The following is a 21814-nucleotide window of genomic DNA, read 5'->3' as shown; positions in this document are numbered from 1 at the left end:
ATAACATTGTCACCATAACAATCCCCAATTTCTTTTCCTACCTCAAAAAAGTTGAAATATTAAAAAAAATATATAGATTGATTGATTGAATCTGTTTTCAATAAAGAATTGTAAGTCCAAAGGATGAAGATGGGTTGCGTCTATCGATACCATGATGGAGTCAGCTTTTTCCCTCTCTCGGTCAAGTCCTCCATTTAATCTAGAGCGCTTTTACTTCAGGTTAATGTGTGCTGTTGAATGTGAGAGCTTATTGGTTTGCGTGTAAGTGGATTTGGCCGTGGCGATGACAATGGCTCGGCACCAGAGACCTTTCAGACAACACATTTGAGGCCAGAGAAAGCCCGCCCTGACTGCCGGTCAACTTAAAAGCCATTAAAACAACCTGCACGGGGAGAGATGCAGGGAGAATATTGACTGGTACTGTGCCCCCGGGGGATGGCAGAGCAGACTGAAAAGGAGCGATGTCAAAATAAAGCTGAAGAGGGGGAGACACAAGTTGGGTTGTAAGACAAGACTGTTGGAGAAAAACAGCTATAATATTGATGAAAAGTGGCAGCAACCTCTTCACCTCGTAGCCATTGCAGCTTGTGGTAACAGAAGGATTTAGTCTATTCCATTACTGAGAGACTTACCCGTCCTACACCATATCTGCTACTCACTCACTCATTCATATCCGTAATATCCTTTAATGTTGGCTTTGCAGGATAAGCAATTTAGGAGTAAAAAGAGGGCAGCCTGTGTTAATTCCGCAAAGCTCCAAACTTTTAATTAGGACAAACCGCGACACAACAACATTAACAATAGAATAGCAAACAATGAAAGGGTAATTATCGTGAAGCCATACTCTGGCCGCCGAGAAGACCATAAAACTAATTACCGATGTCTGACAGCAGATGGTTTGGAGGTGGCAAGTGAAAACTAGGAAGGTATTTATATTTCGGTAGGATTTGCTTGTGCATGTGTGTAAAAACAAGAGATTTAGATACCAAACAGAGCATTGTTTAAAGTCCCAAGTATATGTCTTTATTGGAGCAACGATGCAGTTGGAGTGACAGAAAAGTAGAATGATTGACAGTTTCTCTTCAGACTTCAATGAAGGCAACGCGTTGGCAGGTTGCTGAGGGAGCTCCAACAAGAAGCGCTGTTCCGTTATTTGGATAGGAGACGAGAGCGTAGACTTTACAGAATCACGGAGCTCCGACGAGGACGGGACGCTCGTCAACTTCAGACTTCCCTAGCCGGCCTTTGTCCAGCACATTTTGAATTGCCTTCAGATGTTGTGAAACAGGGGGACCACCACTGCCCGCAAGCACAGGCAGGACCGGTTCAAGCGGAGGTACAAAGTTGGGGAAAGGTCATTATTCTGTCAACTAAAAGAGAAGAACAAGCAAACACGGCCTAGCCGAGGCAAACACCCAGGGAGTGATTTCCTGTTGACTTAAAACAGTTTGATGTACACTTTGTCAAACTATTAAGCCCTGTCCCGCTGACCCACGCAGCTCAAACTCTTCTCTAATGGAGAAACATATTTGTGTGTGTAAGGGTGGACTAATAACACATTGGCAGGTCGGCAGACATTCCGACAAAGCCGGTATTTCCTTAAGTTCAGCGCTGTTGAGACTTTATCCGTCTTGCTTTTAAACTGTCTGTCTCTATTCCTTATATGGCCGTGTCTGCAGATTGGAATAGGGCACTAACTTATTGAATTTCAGGACTGATCGCTCAGACCCATTTAAAAAGGCTGAACGTGGAACATGTTGAGGACACCACTTTATATTCCTGAAAGCATCATGGCTGCATTCCAAAAGCACTGGAATAAATGTAATTAACAATTATGGTCTGCCCCGCTTGACATCTCATTATTTGAGCTTTCCTGATGTCCTTCGCCTCTCCTGCCCGCGCACTTTTTTTTCTCTCCGCCACAGAAATGTTTGAACACACGACGACAGCCGCGGGGTGAGACAGACAGGAGTCTGAGGGAACGCTCGTGTTTAAGTACATTTTTGGCTTGCGCTTCAAAACTCGTGGGTTGAAAGAACTTCCAGCAAACAAGTGGATTAGGAAATCCATTTGAGAGCCTTAATACTGTGCTGCCTGCTGATATTCTGCCATGAAAGGAGTAGGTGGGTACGTGGTATGCTCACATCAAACACACAGTCAAACATGCCCGTCTGTGGCAAGCCATTAGGCCCAGGTGAAGTGGCTGATGGATGATATCTCCGTCTGCCTCACATCCAGCTCAGTCCAGAGCGTGACAGGACGAGGCCTTGCAGAAACTTCTCAAAGTCATGGAGTGAGCCGCCCGTCTCAACTAGCTCACCTCTGAGCACGGTGACCGCAGCGCTGCTTTTATTCCCGCGGTACCAAAACGGCTTGAAGTTCCTGCGTAATGTAATGCTATGCTTGGATTTTACATATCAATCACATTCAAGTGGCAGAAAAAGGTTTTGGTGTATTGTGGTTGTGTGATATAGAAAGCTGTATATTTTAATTATATTGTAATTAGCAATAGCTTTAAAGCCCCTGTGCAGTACATCAGTTTCATGCCCTGTCCTGGCGCTATTTTAACTTGCATCGTCCCCATCACATAAGATCAAAAGAAATCTAGACAAGGTAAGGTGTACAGAAAATTGAAATGCCAGAAGGCTATCTACCTGAGGTATCTGCAGGCTAAAGGTTAGTTTGTCACTCACATTAAAAAACAGGCTAACATTACTCACCGTCGGCGGCCATGTGCATCAAAGGAGAATTATGCATGACTGATGAAACTCTTGCAAAATGACTTTCAAGCACACTACACTGATTTGACAGAGAGCGGTTCTAACATAGCCGTACAGAAGGCACTTCACCGCGCACTTCACTCTTTGCTTTTAGGGCAACTCCACTTAAAAACTAAATTATTCAGTCTGTTTTGAAAAAAAAAGAAAGTGTGCGTCTTAAGCGTGAGACGGGACTGGGCTTTCGAAAAAGAGGCCACAAAAACACGGTGTCCATAACGATTAAAGAACTGTTTCAGGATTACCCGTTACAGCCTCGGCATGCTGGGGGAAACTGTTTCAAAGAGTTGTAGCAGCTGATCACTGAACAATCACCTGGTTGTTGAGACTCAGTGCCCACGGGAATCACTCAGAAAAGCATATCTCTTATTGTGGAATACCCAAACAATTTGACTGCAGAAATATTCATATCTTCTTGTTCCTTTAGAAACCTTGTGACACTCGAGTGTATGCCCAATTCCTTTGAAACATGGCAACAGTGTACCGGCAATACACAACCCTCTAACGACATCATATCTTCACATTTGAGATATGCCTGCTGATGAAAAGGGTCCGGGAAAGCCCTCTACTATTTACTGAGCAGTGTGGGTTGTTTGAATGTCTTAAACCAATTGAAATCATCAAAGGCAGGTCTTGACCTCCCTCTATATTATACACCATCAAAGCATTGGTCAAAGTTTTTGATCGTTAGCATGTAGCACGTTTGTTTGAAATCTATTCTCTAGACTAGTCGACGAGTCTAAAAGTAAGAAAGCAAACCGGAAACAGTCGGAACTGAGCACAATTTAATCTGTTAGGTTAAACATGATGTATATTTTAAATGTGTGCATTAATACAATAATAAATAAATACAGTTTTACTTCCGGTGAAGGTGAAGAGTGAGGGTAGCAATGTCTTTGTATGTAATGTAATGTAATTGCGCACATCCCTATATTGAGCAATGATTTTTCTCTCATCAATTTCAGAGTTTTACTAAATAAAATGTAACAAGTGAATACAAAACCACTTATCAAATTTCAATAAATAGCACATGTAGCTGTGTAAATATATATGTATTTAAAATCCTCAAAAGCACATTATTCTGCAAGAAGTACATTTCCACCCAGTACATATCAGATTCTTCTATTCAAAACACAGTACTCTCCAGCAATTCACCGGTGAATACAGTCCATTCCTCCACCGCAGTGGTACCGCGCTGTGAAACATATTTACTTGCAATGCATCAGCTTAACAGCGTTCTGCTGTACCGTATCAATGTTTACAGCTTGTCTGGATGTAAGACGTGTGGCGAGTGTGGCCCAGATAAGTGTGGGAGAGGAGTGTTTTTTTTTTTTCTCCCCTCGCTGCTACAGAAATCCCTGCTCAGGGAGAAAGAAGAAGCCACGCTTAGGAGGGATCGATACCAGCTCGGAACCCAAGCGGAATGGACGACACGTCTGACCCGCCGAACGTGTCGGAACAAAAAGTCATCGGACCATTGACGGAGCATTCGTGCAAGATGCTCAGAACAGTGTGGGGGGGGGGAACAAGGACAGACCTTGAAGAGCAATCTGTTCACTCAAAAGTCAAAAAAGGTGTTGCAGGTTGCACCGTTCATCACTTCATGTGTTTGCAAAGACATATTGAATTATAAGGCAATTGTATTAAATAAGTGATACCAATAACATGTAGCTTTATTACACGACGGTGGGCTATTAGAACTTTCCTACTGTCATATTAGGCTAATGTATTGCATCGCGGCCAGTCTGCATAAGCGAGTCTTAATTGATTTGATGAAGCCCGTTCATGTACCTCTTATTAAACATCCTCACCGTATTGATCAGGTGAAAATGTAGAATTGCCTCGCTCCTCCGCAAGAGAGGAATCACTCAGGGGGAAACTGTCCGATAATTAAGAACCTGCCCAAAACCATTAAACTGCTCAGTAGCTCAAGCCTCTTTAGTTTGGCGAGTACAGCCTCCGATAGTCCATTACTGTGATCTACAGGTCACAGAGGAACAAAACTCAATACGCCGGCTCAGATGGCGTTATGAGCTTTATCAAGTTCGGTTGGGCGCCGGTTGGAAAAATCCATGACTTTTCTACAGTATATCAGCTGCAATTTCTCAACGCGATGGAGAAAGGAGATACAAAATTGCTTAAGACTGTCACAGTGCATCAATTCTGTTATGCAGCTGAGCGGCTCCATGGTGACAGAATAAATGAACAGGAGGACTCTCCCCTCTCCAAACGGCTCCATCCAAAGCCCCATGAAAACAATAACTGCATTTCGCCACATTTGAATTTCAGCGAGGTATTTGTTGATAAGGAGCCATGCTCTACGCGCTGGCAGAGCTCTCCGCGCCGTATGAAAGAAAGTTCTATCATCCACTTGGACCGCGAGAGTATACAGTGCAGAGCCAAGATATACAGCACTACAGTGGGGAAGATGAAACATAAACACATTTACAAGGACCAGGATGCATTTTTTAATATGAGATGCAGCTGTTTCATCTAGTTTACTCCCTTTTCCAACTCGTCACACTGTCGTTTAAGCTAAAGTCAGATTTCCTTTTGTGAATTGCAATTATAACCTTTTCAGTCAACCTTATGAAGTTGCTTTCCACACAGATTCCATGATCTCTTTTCCTTGTATTTGATTTTAATTTTTTTAATTTTAATTTAGTTTATTATACTATATTGATCCCTTTAAGGGGGAAATTTGTCTCTCTCTACATTTGACCCATCCCTGTATATAGGGAGCAGTGGGCTGCCAATGGCAGGCACCCGGGGAGCCTGGGGTTCAATGTATTGCTCAAATGCACTTCAACATGTGACACGTCCCAGTCGAGGATCAAACCGTTGACCTTCCGGTTCCCAGACAACCCTCTTAACCCAGTGAGCCACGGTCGCCCCATTTAAAAAAAAAAAATTTTAATTTCAAATTTACAAGAGAATTTATTTATTGAAGAGGTCCCTTCATAGAGCGTTAAGTCAAAAGATGCATCTGGAGGTTTCAGCGTTATGTATTTAGTAAGGACACTGGAAGTGCCCATCCTTCTTATTGGGATATATTGTGAGATTCTATGTCCTGAACAGGCGCCTCCCTGAACAGAACTGCAGCGGTGAAAGAAGTATTTCGGATCTTGTACTCAAGTAAATGTCGCAATACTACAGTATAAAAATTAGAGGTGTGAATCTTCAGATTCTCCTGACAAGCAGTCAGGTGAGACACAGCGATCAGAGGAGAGAAACCATTACAACAGACAGTAAGTGACAGGAGCTGCTCCCCATGTAGATACAAACGGCTCATTCTACGCTAACGAAAACACAACGATTCTTATTTTCAGGTGATTATACACTAATAAAACATAGTTATGATTATTGCATCACATTCTTCTAATAAATCCTCCTAAATCCTACACACTGTTCCTTTAAAGCTAGGGTAGGGAATTTATTTTAGCAGCATTTTTTTTGTTGAATTTCTCTTTAAATCCCGACAGCAATCAGAAAAGAAAATCCGGTATCTGTGGCTGTCACAGTAAGCCCGTCCAATCATTTCATTGGGCATGCATGAGTTCTAACAATAGCCATGTTTGTTGTTTACGTTCACTACCATAATGTTTTCTTACATGTGAATGAGACATGATGTAGCCGGAGACTAGTGGTGCAACGGATCATAAAACTCACGTTTCGGATCACAGATCGGATCAGCACGAAAAAGAAAAAGAAGAGGAGCAGATATAATTTTTAGAGATCCCTGATCCCGTTTTGTTGTTTGCCGCCGATACTAATTGCCGATCATTGATGATCCATATTGTTGTTTGATTACAGCAGCTGGTCTACGAGGCTCCAGAGTACTTTTTTTTTTGCCACCGTCCCAAAAATCATTTGAACCACTCTGAAGAACCATAAAAAATTCTGAATACTATCCTTTAACTTGGTGTTTTTTTTCCCTCATAAAAACACATAATTCAGATGATAAGGAAATAAAAGATAATATTTTTATCCAGTAAAACAAAGAGGTTTGAGAGGTTGAAAAGGAACCTCAGCCAAAGGACTTCCTGGTACTGGCTGTTACAATGAATTGTTCTTTCACAAGCGGTGAGATTGGTGACACGTGTTGCAAGCTCACACTGCTACGGAATGTCATGGACATTCAGAAATAACAGCAGTAACAACCCAAAAAAGCTCAAGGCTGCAGAACTAACAAAATGGATTTTAACAAAAAGAAAATTTACAAAATGTCACTGGAATCTGTTAAGAATATTTTTTTGAGATATGGTGCAAACAATCTAAGATACAAAGGAATTGGGATGAAAACACTGCGTCCTTGGTGGGGAGAAAACAAGGAAAGGATGTAGGCAGAATGGAGTCTCTGCAGATACACAACCTGGCACAGAGCAAGGGAGCCATAAGTAATGATTGAGTGGTATAATTTAGCCTAATGCTGTTTCAAAGGGGATGCCTGCACAGCCTTGCAAGTATCCTTGAGCGCCGACGTTTACTCTAACCTGCTTCTCTGATTAACCCTTGATTTTTGTGTTTTTACTGCAAATGTGCCATGAAATTACTCGAGAGTTAACCAAACTTTCGAAAAAGAAGTGTTAAAAAAAAGAAAATCTATTTCTTGTTATTGTTTACAGCGCCAGCGGGAACGATGTACTGCTTCAATCTTAAGAGCTCTTGCTCTGAGGGGACACCGCATGCGTACGGCAGTCCAGCGGGCTGTGTGGCTTCTCTAACCACGGACGGCAATAACGGCGTGGGAGTGACGTAGTTCATTGGGTGTCGCATCTAACTCGCTCTTTTGCGTGTGCTATAATCAAAACGTGTGTGCGTTTATCGCGGTTTAAGCGGTATTTGAGCTCCATGTCGTGGCCAGACGAGACACCGCCCAGCCCCTTACCTGATGTCAGTACAATACTGATTTAAATTGATGATCTGGTATACCATTATTTGTAGAAAAAACAATTCAGCACATTTAAATGTGTTCATTTGTTACGTCTTGTTTTACAAAGTTAGGAAAGCAATGTTAAAGTCAGGTCTGATGCCTTACACATGCAATAGAGTCTCTTTCACACAGTGAGGCCTACAGCTTATTGATTAAACACTGGTGTCGGATCAGTACTCGGTATCAGCTGATACACAAAGCCCAGGTATTGGCATCGGGGTAGAAAAAGTGTGATCGGTGCGTCCCTAACAATTACTGGAATAATAGTACCATAAGACTGAGTCGTACAACTACCAGAGAAACATTTATGATATTGTATCGTTAAATATCTACAGTGTCCTGTAATAAAACAGCATCTCATCCGGCTGAGGTGTCAACATGCAGCGCGTGCACTGAAACTCCTTTAATGTGTTCACAAATTGGTTTTCAACTTTTCCGACAGTTGGGAAAAGCTCAAGTGATTTGTCTCCGTAATTAACTCACCTTAACTCTGCAGTAGCCGTCTGAAAAAGCTCCTCGGCCTCCTGAACAGCAGTACCATTATAATATCTGATTACAGTGGTCTTAAAGCGCAGGTACAGTAAGTGGTAAATGATGCAGAGCTAGTCTCCCTGCAGAGTGGAGCACCTCGGGGGGGAGACCATGTGAGCTAATTATGTTATATTTCAGGGTAAATTTATGTAAATCAATCAGCACCAAAACAATAGCATCTAAGGCACAATTTACACTCTTTTGTAAGAAAAACGCCTCCCCTCCTGTTATCACAATTTTTGCAGAAGAATAGAGGCCAGAAAAAATCCCCCTTCATGCCGGGTCTCGTGAATGTTAAATACCTGAGAAATGCTGCTCCGTCTGTTTGATGAGAGAGAAAACTGCTTTATTGTTTAAGAGAGGTGGGAACCTTTATTTCCTCTAAATTCAAGTCCTGATTGAATGCGTCTTCTTTGAGGAAATTTAATCATATCAGTTATTAAGCGAGTAGATTTCCCATGTCAGGTGAACAGCAATATCCTTTTCACGATAGCGTACTCTGGATCCCAGCTGTCATTGCATGTGACAACAGCGCCGGTCTTAGTCTGAGAACGCAGCATTTTTATTTTTTTGTAACACCTTAATCAGCTCTGTTCTGTGACAGTTTGACACCAAAAGATGCTTTGATTTTCGTATCAAAAAGTCCTTTTCTACAACAAGCTCCCTGTTTTTGTTTCCCACATCGGAATGGCTTTGATGAGGATCATGCTCGACTAAATTTAGGCATCAAAAATGCTTTGCTGCTCCTTTGAATTAGCCACACATACCCATTAGCTGCAATGAGTATCCGAGGGGCACGGAGCACTATATCTCCTGTATCCAACTGTGGCCAGGCTTTTTCTCATTTTTAAATCGAATTCATTCCAAGTGCTGTGACATTTTATTAACCCGAGTCAACTCTTAGTGAAAACGGCATTTTAAACCTAATCTTCACTCAGAGAAATGAGAGGGCAGGATTCCCAGTGCAGAAGAAAAATTAAAACCAGGGATCAAATGCAAAACTCCACAGATTTGTTAATTAGCTTCTTCTAGGCGTCTATGTTGTCTTTTGAGTGTAATGGGGATACTGTTCCGTGTGAGAACAGACGTGAGGCATTTTCCTATAATCCTTAAATGCTTCAAAATATCAGCGCTGCTTCTGTCTTTATATCAGAGGCCTTTGGTGTAATTTCATGATGGGCTATTTTTCCACCAGTGCTGCCACGATGTTAGCGGGATCCCAAGAGTCTTTAAAACATGCTAAAAACACACATTTACATGTGTTTTTTGTATCTGTCTTTGCCGTTTATTTGAATAGTTCAATATTGATGCTTTATTATCAACTGGATAAATAACGTGCTAAAAGAGAAAAAGGCTTTAAGAAGCGGTCGATGGATAGTCGGTGCCTTCAGTGCCATCGAAAACAACAATTATTAGCAACAAAACAAAACCGAGCTCCAACATCACAGGAAGCAGAGACAATGTGGACCAAACATAACAAAATAATAGCCAGCAGAGAGACGTGTAGCAAACAGTATGTCATGCACTAATTTACCAACAGCAAAGCAGCAGGAGGGTGTCAGTGGGGGGGGGGACTAAACTTTACTCACCATTAGACTTAGCTGAAGTCTGCGGGGGGTCGGTGAAGAAACGTCGCAGGATAACTCTCCTTCAGGTCATTAGGGTACTTGCGGGTAAAGGTGTCTTCTGGCTGAGTCCTCTCTTAGGCCGCTAGCAGCAGCTTCCCAGCGAGAAGTAGCGTACAGACAATATTCGGTATAAAAATGTCCTCCAGTTAACATGTTTGTTTACATGTGTTGTCACTTGTTGCACTTTCTTTGACCACAACTTCATTGCTCAGCTGCTCTGGTTTCCCTAAAACCAGTTTATTACAAACAAAACAACGATTCTCTAAAGACCTATTTAGTGCTAGCTAGCTTACTCAATTGTGTGTAGTGCTGTAACAATAATTATCGCCCCAGTGGACAAAACCCGCACACTTTTAAGTTCCGCTCTGTCATTAGTACGCCCAAATAAATTTGTGTAATAATTACTTCTGCATTACAACTTTTAGTTGATGCTTGAATATACATACTTTTGTCTTTTTAAGGGGGCGGGGTCACAAACTCTCTGAGCCTCATCAGTTGTTTATCCAAATAAACTGCCACTTTCTGCTCATTGTTCAAAAGAACACCACGTGTATGACTGAAGACTGTATTCTGGGTTGTATTACTGTACTTACTTTTGACTGCCATGTATCTGGTCTGCACTCCCCTCCTGTCATCACACTGAGCTAAAACACATGTGACTGTCGGCAGAATTAGTGCCAGGTCAGGGAGGATGTGTCACTGAAAGAAAAATAAAAAAGGCTCCTTTATCTCTGGGTGAAACTGATTTACTGCCAGCACTTTAGCAAAGTCTCCCAATCCCTGGAGCAGTTTCAGCCGGAACTTGAGTGAAAACCCGTAAGCTATTCAGCGTGTTAAGTATTTGTTCAGCCTATCTGACTTAGATTACTTCTGACCTTTTGGTTTTTTATTGCATATTCCCAAAAGCTCTGGCATTTCACGGACGGGAGACTGATATCAGCTATTGACATCTGGAGCTTGTGAGTATAAGAAACGACAGAGAAGTAAATACGTGCTGCAAAGGAATGCGCTTACAGTATTTCTATTTATAGGATTTACAATAGAGCTTTCCAACTTTCCATCCAAACGAAGGTGGATGGGAAATGCTGCTATATCGTTGCAATGTTGGATTGTTGGATTTCCAATAGGCCTGAAGTGAAGTCTGAGTCCAGCTGTTATTGCTCCCCCAACTGGGAAATAATCACCCGGAAGTTTGCAGTGCACTTAACTGCAGTGCTCCATCTCAGGGCAGTCCTACGGGCTAAAAGAGGTCAAACGCGGAGCCACCCGATTTCTCTATTTGTGGCATGTTCTACCAAGAGAGGCTGCAGAGAAAAAAAGTCAGCTGGTGAGTTTCACCCAGCAGAGATCAAGCACTCTCATTACAAAGCAAACATTTGGGCTATTTCTCACGTTCCGATACAGCCACATTAAAGGCAACATGAATGTGAAAGTCACATTTTCATCTTATGAAATAGTGAGCAAATTGCTCGCAGGTCTTTTGGTTTGTGCTCGATGACCACATGTAGTTGCACTAATATGCGGATATGCTATAATCGAGGTCCATGAGAAAAATCAGGGGCGATTATTTGAAGCAATTATCTGAGCAACAGTATGCAAATGCACCAGGTAATTTGTTATTGTGCCAGCATTAGAGACATCCCATTGAACAAAGCAGTGGGGAGGAACGGAGACGGTAAACGGCCGCAGACCGTTGCATGCTCTGACCGGACACAATCATCAGCAGATCAGCATGGTGGCGATGGCGCCTCAGCCACGAAGATGCATTCGTTTGTTTTTTTTTAACTGAAAAACAAGTGGAAACCTTGTTAATCTTGCCGAACGCTGCAGCCCCGAAAAACATTCATCTTTCAGCACCGCATGTTAAGAGGAAGCGCCCGGACTTGGGCGTGTATGGGTCGATTATTCTAGAGATGTCGACAAATCAATAATGCTAACAACTTATTTTTCAATTCGCCTCATATGCCCTGTGCTCAGCCGTGTGGCTGCAGTCGCGATGGAAGATTTATTTTGTGATGAAATGCTGGATAATGGAGATCAGAAGCGGGATTTGAGGCACGCATCTCTGCAATTAAAGGTAGACTTTAATAGAAGTTACCAACGTCATATCATAATAAGGAAGTACACGCTACCGGAGTTAGCCTTTGTTTTATTTCAGTTTTTTTTGACTAGCACAGCATCTGCAGATGTTACTACCACTGGATATGTATCAATATTTCTGTTCAGCCCGAGTACTCTAACAAACAGCTTTGTGGGAAAAAAGGAAATCAGTCCTCGTTGGGAAATAACTTCGGCCCAAATGTTCAACAACAATACATCAAGAAAAAAAATCTTTTTGACAAGATTGAGGAGCCCATGAGACACCGGCTGCAAGATGTTTCCACTCCATTGGCAGGATTAATGGTCGGCATAATCACAAACATGAGTGCGGCCCATGAAGGACACTGGTAGGAGAAGCCTATTCAACATGTCAGCGTACACATAAGAAATCTAATTAGCTATTATAAGATAACACGTTTCCCCCCCTGCTTTGCATTCAGGGAGATGCCACATTGTCCTTTCAAATTGCAAAGTGGGAATACAAATTGAATTAACATCACGAATATCGCAAGGACAATTTCCAGCATCCTATTGATAGCGTTCGTTTATTTTCACCCAGCGGGCCGAACGGATCTCAGACGTCTGATGAGACACAGCAGACCTAACGCACGACGTGGGGTAAAGTGAGTTCCCGCGCATGTTCAGACACATTTTTGACCTACTTTTTTCCCCCCTCGAACTCCCAGCGAAGGTTGGGAGAGGACAGCGAACATGTACGGCTTTTCAGCTCAAAGCTTTAACGGGAGCCAGACGATGATGACAGGAAGCCGCAAAGTTGCTTCTTGGCCTGTGTGACTAAGAGGCATCGTCTCATCAGCGTCAATAGTATATCATTAAAAAAATAATAATGATATTTTAAGGGGGATTAAGCATCAGGATCAACATGCCTTTGAAATAAATTGTAATCCTATGAGTAATAATACAGGTGATTCACAGCATATAGGACTTTAAAGACATACGCAACTGAATGGCATAAAACAAGCTAAAAATAGGATTCTATTAACTGTTTTTAATTAAATTCAGAATTTAAACTGCAGCATAAGAGCAAAGCCTTTCACAAAGACACCGTGAGTCGGGGACAGCGACAGTGAGAGAGAGCCTTTGCCAGAAGAACACAGAATGGGAGGAGAAGGGAGATCAAAACAGCTCAGATGTTACAGTGCATGGAGGTTTTCTATTAAGTTTCCTAAAAACTGGCACTAAATGTAGACAGTAGGTTCCACATGGGGGGGTACATAAGATAGCACAGTCACCATTAGCTGCTTTATAGTTACAGAATTTGCTCAAAAAAATAAAACAAAATGCAGGAAACGGGAAGTGGTAAATGTCAGCATGGGTTCCTCCTCTTCTGCACCAGCATATTATGTGATTCCAACAGGATGCCGTGGGGAGGCTGACTGTTAGACTTGTTCCAAGTCGATACTGTGGATGGGGAGGTTTGATAAGCACAGGAGCTTTTAGCTTTCATCTGACTGAAATAAAAGGCGCTCCGAGTTGGCTTCAAAAAATGGGAAAAATCATGCGGTTCACACAGCGAGCATTGCGGGAAAACACGGAGAACTTTTTAAAAAACCGCTTGGCAACGCCGGCTCTTCCTCTCAGCGCTTGAAAGGCTTCCGGGCAAACTTGTCAGGAGGGACCAGTCTCATGCGCTGACTACCTCACTGCCACCTTGTTTGGCCCGAGCAGCCAATCTACAGCGAGCTAATGCGAGATGACACTTTGTCACCGGAATCCTAAACTCTGCACACAATACAATTTGTCATCGCGCTCAGGAGGCCGTGACATTCATGAGAGCTTCTCTGTCACCATCGATTCCAGTCTTATTTCTAAAGGGGGTCTGAGCGCTGGCGTTCCCGCCAACAGATGCTCGAACCGCGTCCCCGAGGTTTAAACGCAGTTGAGTAAAGCCAAAGAGTGCCCACAGCCCTGACTGACAGCTGCTGATATCTATAGCATGAAAAAAAAATTCTTTATTTCCTCTCGGTTGGTCCTTGATTAAAATAGTCATTTTGAAACGTACAACGAGACAAAAAAAACAACAACAACCGCTGTGTGTTTATTTTGCTTAATGTTGAGAGTGGTGCTTATAGGAAATATACACATCAACACACGCGCTTGTATGTTGATTTTTTTTACTGACCTATGAAGCTTAAACTCTGCAACAGCAACGTCCAATCAAGATGGCGTCTCTCTATTGTGAGGATTAATTTCTAACGCTCGAGGGGGAGGGAAAAAAAAACCAGATCATTAACATTTCAGCTCGTGACCCGGTCACCATTATACTAACATTTACATTGCTGTTCTCCGTATGGTGTGAAACGTTAAGAGGGTTTTTAATTGAAGGTTGATGTAACCTTTTCGTGTGTGAGGCTGGGCGATCAGTCTTAATGTAGTGCGTAATGCTCGGTTAGCCCGCTAAGGTTACATCACATCTAATATATCTATAGCGTTTGCAATCTGCGCGCGTTAGAAAAGCAAAGTAAATGAAGTGAACATGGAACCTAATTAAAAGTTGACTGCGACTCTGTATGTCAAGAGGTCCGCAATCTGTCTCACTGTACACTGGACCTCACGAAATGAACCCTGTCAAGTTGGATTAAGGAACACTTGTGGAAAAACACAGGAATGCAAATAGAAGCTCTGGATTGAAATGGACGTGGCTTCAGAAGGTGATGCCGTAACCCGCTGAAGGTTTCCCACAGCAAGGCCTGGCAAAGTGATTCATATTTCTATTTTTAGATCAGTTTCCTCTGTTTGTTTTTTTTTCTCCTATATTTTTTTTAATGGCAGACGGCAGCTCTGCCAACAGAAATACTTTGTCAGCAACTTGATTGTATTTACATGGTAGAGTGAAGCCAAAGCTGGAGTAAATTAGAGAGCTAAGCCTTCGGCTCTGCTGGAATAACAGGCACTCCGAGAAACGCCATCAAAATCAACACCTCAGGAATGTACTTTTTTTTTTTCCTCTTTTTTAATTAACATGCCCTGAAATTGTTACCTCTCACCACATGGCATGCTCTCGCCATCTTTGCCTGTTTATTCACAAGCCAATTTGTAATGCTAAAAATAAACTGAAACTGGAGAAGATACCAGGAGAGCTGCACACAGCAGCAGAAGATCTGTATTTTTTCCTAGTTGGATATTTTAATAGGGTAGATATTTGATCACTCAGGACAGGAATTGTTGTCATGGTTTGTAATTTAGAGGTACTTTAAATACGGGTTCAGGACTGCAGCCAGTGACAGCGTCCTTACTTTCCCATTTGGAAGGGCTGACGATAAAATGTTTAGCATTGATGTTTTTAATGACACATATGCTCAATGATGCTTTTCCGTTATTAAAAATATCAAGGTGACCTCACGTCCCTTCCCATCATAGCAGTCCCCACAATAACAGAATACACCACTGAGCAACGGGCTATGAACAATTGTATGTTGCCAATAACTGTTTGACAGAATGAGCTGTAAACACACCATTGACATATATTAACCTGATACAGTTGTTGAGACTAACTTATAAGCAAACATTTGCTTATTTACACATCGAGCAGAGACCGATATTCACTCTCCATTTCGCTTAGCTTTGGTCTTCACCGGCTCCTGAGGGAAATAACCGGCTCTTTAGCGGCTAAATGCTCCATTATCTTCACCCGCCAATCGGTAACCTTTTTTGACAGGGGTTTTGGGGCTGGGCAGGTATAGTAGTGGGTTTATCAGAGTTTTTTGTTGTTGTTTTTTTGATGAAGATTGACATGCCTGCTGCGACTGGAAAGGAGAGCGAGAGAGAGACTGAACTGAAACAGTAAAGGTGTGGGCCTTAAAACCAAAACAACGAGCTGAAAGACGCCTAAACTTTCCTGATGGGAACTGTTGGGTCATAAATGTCTGTGGGGTCGTCACTACCAGCAACCCCTTTCACATGTTTGGGGCATTTTGGGGCCTTTATTTGACAGTGAAGAGACATAGATTGGAAATGGGCGGTTGGAGGAGCGGTATGACTGAAATGGAACCCGAGATGTGAAGGTAATGGGACCTGCACAGTAACCCTTTGGCTACGAAGGTGGGTTGATCATTCTTGTATTATTAATATAAGAATACTGATCCGTGCTGCTTTAAAGCCTTACCTTGTGATACATTCAACATTTTTGTACTATATCATAGTAGAGTCCACATTCACACATCATCTTAGGAGTGTAATGTGCTAATTTTAAGGTGCGAGATTTAAAATTCAGAGCATATCTACTTCCTCCGCACGGCTCTTAACATGGCGACAGTTGAGCTAACGGCGCTAACAGTGCAGACAATGCCCTTCATTGAAGACATTACTCCACTATATCTTTACATAGCTAATAGTTGTAAGCTGCTATATTAATGCCTTGAATATTGTACAGAGAACATAAAGTCATACTGGGGTGTACTTTATGTCATCATGTGGGCCCACAGTGCTCTTATGGATACTCTTATGCTCTTATGGATGATCTTACAATAGAAAATCTATTGTAAGATCTGGTTTTAGGTCGTTTATTTTTCAATGAGCTCCAGGTATGCAAGTCTGGCCATTTTGTCCACTAAAATTTAATGACATCTCCAAAATTAAACAAACCAGAGTTCACAAAATCCACCAGTGGCCCATGTAAATCTAAATCAAACAATGAGAGCCCAATTCAAATAGTGAGTTTGGATCACAGCACTGTGAATGCACCGGTTGAGTGAGGCTGATTCATGTAATATCCCCCTCTCTCCGGCTCCAGAGTCCCGCTGACACAGCAGCTGTGAGCAATACGTCCACGCGTGGGTGTGTGTTCGTGTCCGCACTTCTGCTCATGTGTGTCACTGTGTGTGTGTGTGTGTGTGTGTGTGTGTGTGCAGGTGGTAAGAGGGAAGGACAGCAATGCCTGCGAGCTGAATAACAAATCTAAAATGCTGCACACCTGAGGAGCTGTCACTGTCATAATCAGCCGTTTATAATGCATGGCAGAAGGGGGACAGGAGGCGAGAGGAGGAAATGAGGACACAGTCGGTATCAAAGCTCTGTCTGTGTTGTATCCTTTTCTTCTTATCCCTCTCTATTGGCGTATGTGGAATTGAAAATGTGAAGGTATTCTTGATTTTTTTCATTTTCCCTCGCTGCTGGAATTTCCCTCAAGTTATTGCCTCTCTCTCTCTCTCTCTCATCCTATCCGAGTCACAGTTGTGGCGTACTGAAAGCTGGATTCCTAGCTCCGCTACCTCATCCTGCCTCCTTCTTCACACCCTGCCTGGCCCAGCAGGTTGGAGCCCGGACACCTCCTCCAGAGAGCTCAAGGTGACACATGGTTGCTCAGGCACAGATGAGTGGCTGTGTCCCCAGACCTCCTGTCGGACACCGCAGCAGGCACAACCCCTCCCTCCTGGAGCCTTTTGTTGTTTCGGTGTGACGCAGATCTCTGGTTGCTGCTGTGAGGGCCACGGGAGCGGCAGGTTGACTCACTTCCAGCTCACTGACACAATCATTCACTGCTTGTATTGGGGGTGCTGTGTGTGTGTGTGTGTGTGTGTGTGTGTGTGTGTGTGTGTGTGTGTGTGTGTGTGTGTGTGTGTGTGTGTGTGTGTGTGTGAGAGTGTGTGTGTGTAGCTGGAACAGTGCCTGTTAGACAGCCTGGCTGATATTTTTCTGCAGGGTCAGCAGAGACTTGGCCAAGCCAGCATCGTGGGGGAGTAAATCAATGAAACCCAATTAGGCACCAAGAAAGGTGAGTGAGGAATTGAGTGATTAGATTGAGTCGAAAAAGTGATCTCCCAGATTTTTGTTTTGTTTTTCTAAAAACACCTGACAGTAAATCAAACATCTCTGCAGTACCGACACATCCTCACCTTATTTTTGACAGTGCTAAAGCTGATATTGAAAACGACATATGTGAAGACAGCTTCACTGTCACTATTTCAGAAGCGCTGTGTTGGAGGAGCGGGGATCGTGTGAGTCACGCCGACGCATCACTCTGCTGCCCTTTAACCAAATAAAGTGCTGCTATGACTGCGAGGGGCTTTTGATATCGCAATGTTCACAAACAAACACTGGGAGACACCTGAAATACCTCAACTGGCTCACTTCAGATGTTTCGCTGCGTCCTGCTGACCCTTTGATATTTGCGTTGCCAAATTCCCCAGCGGGTGACGGTTGAAGGGAGCAGTCGCATGTGTGTGTGTGTGTGTGTGTGTGTGTGTGTGTGTGTGTGTGTGTGTGTGTGTGTGTGTGTGTGTGTGTGGAGGGCGAGAATAAAGGCAATATGTCTCATGATCACCTCCTGAGCGAGCCAAATGAGGCACCCTTCGCTCTGAGCAGCCTGCCACTAACATCTGCTGCTTTGGCCGCAAAATGCCCTTCTGGGTTAGCCTATATAAATCGTGTTCTGCTTATTGGATTGACCCATTGTCTATGCCGCGAGGATGAAAACCTCAAGTAAAAGGTTTACTTGAGGTTTACTTGTGCTACTTTTCAATCTTTTCTTGATTTGAAATATTGACATTGTGACTGGCAGGACTTCGCTTTGCTGAAAGTCAAAGCAAGAGCAACAGCGGAAAGTCTATCAGTGGTCGCAATGCAGACAGGATGACTGCAAGCTGCAACAATGTAGTTTAAATGTTGCATATTGTTGGTATGCCAGTGTTCTGCAGTTCTCTGAATTAATGAAAGAAACAGAGCACCATAATCTGCTGACTGCTCATGAGCTGTGATAGCATTATGCACCAGATAATAATCCTGTTCACATTGACTGGGGGAAAGAAAATAGATACTAATACCCATTACCCACAGACAGGTGTGTTGGAACAGGTATGACAATTATTGTGAATTAGGATCATATTTCTCATTAAAACACTATATGTTGTGTCAAATCAAAAATAGCGTCAGCTGTAAAAGAAACATATATATTTTTTCAAACATAATGCTCTTAATTATGTAGCTGTTAGTTAGAAGGTTTTTCATCTGTAATGTTTAAATATTACAGATGTTTAAAATAAGCTGGCTATATATGCCACCATGATAAAGGCAACTGAAATAATAATAACAATAATTATGCATCCATGTTTAATTTATTATGGTGGAATATTAACTTGCCTTTTATCATATTTTTCATCCTGATTTTAATTATTTTAATGAACACACTGTACTTCTTTATGCAGCCGAGCAAGCCGGCCCTTTGCCACCTTCTTGAGCCCACAGTAATTATTAACGAAGTTTTTGTAATCAGGCTTCTGTGCCTTTTGCATGAAAGCAATCTAACAAATGTGGAAACTAAACTCTCCCCGCTGAACACATTAGGATAACCAAAACAGAAGAAAAAGAAATCAAGCATTTATTGAAGTAACCTAATAATCTCATTACCTCTGTGATTATAAAAAACAAACAAAAACAAACAGTGGCTCATTCCCCGACTGCCTCTAAAATGAAGCTCTTGATAGGAAAGCCCAGAGTGAGACAGAGAAAGGCACTCGGGTGGATCAGCAGCAGCAACAGCCCTCGTATAAATCCATCCAGGCCCCTGTGCTCAGACGGGCTGTTGGTCTAAGGCCCTGTCCACATTACTCCGTTTTTACTCCGTATTTGCTACGTTTACACTGAGCGCCCACACTACGCCGGAGTTTTGGAGCACCCTAAACGGAGGAATCTGAAAACTCCGCCGAGGTTGGAGAACTCCGGGGTTGCGTTTGCGTGTGGACGGTCGGATACGGATGTGCTTAGAAAAAATTACGCCCACACCCGTGTTCGCTACTGGATTGGTTCTTGGCAACCATGACGTCTCCGTCCCTGATTCGTCACACTCACTATCACGTGACCTGTACCCGGAAGAAAACAAACTGGGCTACCAGCGATTCATTTCAACATGGATAACTAATTGCAAGCGTTGCTGCTAGCACAACAGCTACATGATGTTGCTGCTAGCACAACAGCTAGCAGCAGTTAGCAGCTGTTGTGCAGTAAAAGTCTGCATTTCTGTGGAGGAAGCAGCTGTTATTGGAGTGATTAGCGAGCGGCGTGACCAGCATCAGCCCTATGGAGCAGCTCGTTGTTTTTAGATTCTAATGAGAAGACACGCTGCACTAACGTTTTACTTCTTCCGTTTGGTAGCCTTGAGAGACCTTAGTCTGTAAGTATGTCTTTATGAAGCATGAAAAGATGTACGTAGATATATTCTATTCGCGTGTTTAGTATAACATTTGTGTTGTATTAAATGCTAATCGCGGTTAGCATTTCTCCATTGGCGGTAATGTTAAAATTAGCTTAGAAGCTAGCTAGTCGGACATGATGTTCAGAGCTACTAGTGAGAACAGACATCAACAACACTGAGGAAACGAGTGAGAGACGTGTGTTGACCACATTGATGGACCCATAATCTAGTAAATGTTTATGTGTAAGTGTTGATGTTAAAGTAAATTTGGAGAGAGAGAGAGAGAGATAGACCCGCAGCGCTGTAACTACGTCTGAAAAATAAAACTTCTAAAACTTTCCACGAACTGTGTCTGTTTGAGTTTATAGAGGGAGATTTTAGAGGAAGATCTTAAGTATCAAATACAACCTTTCATTATTAAAGACTACTTTATTACTCTGTCGTATTTCTTTTTTTTAAAACTAAGCAAGCAATCCACTTCCTGTTTACACCGTCACGCGCATGCCCAGTGTACGTTAATGGTCACGTGCTGTCCGCCTTCGAAGGCTGCCGTGTGGACGCAGATCAACTCGAGAATGATGCTGAAACTCCCGTGTGGACGGAGATCGTTTCTATTTGACAAATCTGCATCCAAGGAGAAACGGAGTAATGTGGACAGGGCCTAAATCAGACAGGCCAGGCTGGCACGACCAGAGACCTTGTCGTCTTCTCGCAGATCAATAGTGATAAGGGGAAATACAGTTTGAGCTGCAAACAGTGAGGACACCAAAGAGACACTCAGGACGCAAGGAGCTCCATACGCACTTTAGTTTTGCATGTTATGCTGGGAATATCGCACAATGGAAGATGATGGTTTGGTCATCTTTGCTCATGTGGATAACATGAGGATAACTTGTCATTGAGGTGATGTGTTGTTATGCACATTATGATTTTGCTGCACTTGTTTGATGCAATATGAAATATGTCTGTGCAATGATATCTAGACGACGTATATCATATTCATATATATATATATAATGCGCTGCTTTTAGTGCATGTTTGTGCATGCGAACGTGCCCCGTCGGCTAGCTCACGGCTGCTGTTCTGCACTGCGCACATACGCCGGTTACAGCTGATTTAGCGCCTTTAACTCTGAATTGCCCGTAAGTGCGAATGTTTTTGCATTAGTTACGTGGTATAATAACGAGTACAGTATAAAAAGCGAGAGTCCACTGAGGGCGGATGGGTGAGTCAAACAAACAGGACGTTCACTCGGTACTATTCATGTCCAGTGGGAAATTAAAAGTAAATGTTTACTTTACGCTTGTTATGTAACATCGTTACGTTACGTAAGAAAGTCTGCTATGTGTATGTGTAGTTGTTATTAATTTACACCAGTTACATTGTTACCTTGTTGCGCTGTTACCTTGCTGCGCTGTTACATTGCTGCGCTGTTACCTTGTTGCGCTGTTACCTTGCTGCGCTGTTACCTTGTTGCGCTGTTACCTTGCTGCGCTGTTACCTTGCTGGGCTGTTACCTTGCTGCGCTGTTACCTTGTTGCGCTGTTACCTTGTTGCGCTGTTACCTTGTTGCACTATTACATTGTTGCGCTGTTACATTGCTGCGCTGTTACCTTGTTGCACTATTACCTTGCTGCACTGTTCACGTTAATGTGAAACATATTTTTGTTTCAGAAACGTCGACGTATCCCGTAAT

The sequence above is a fragment of the Anarhichas minor genome, unplaced genomic scaffold (assembly GCF_050575085.1).
Source record: "Anarhichas minor isolate MPS153535 unplaced genomic scaffold, ASM5057508v1 ptg000024l, whole genome shotgun sequence".
In the NCBI taxonomy this organism is placed as follows: domain Eukaryota; kingdom Metazoa; phylum Chordata; class Actinopteri; order Perciformes; family Anarhichadidae; genus Anarhichas; species Anarhichas minor.
Note: the sequence above shows the minus strand (reverse complement) of the source record.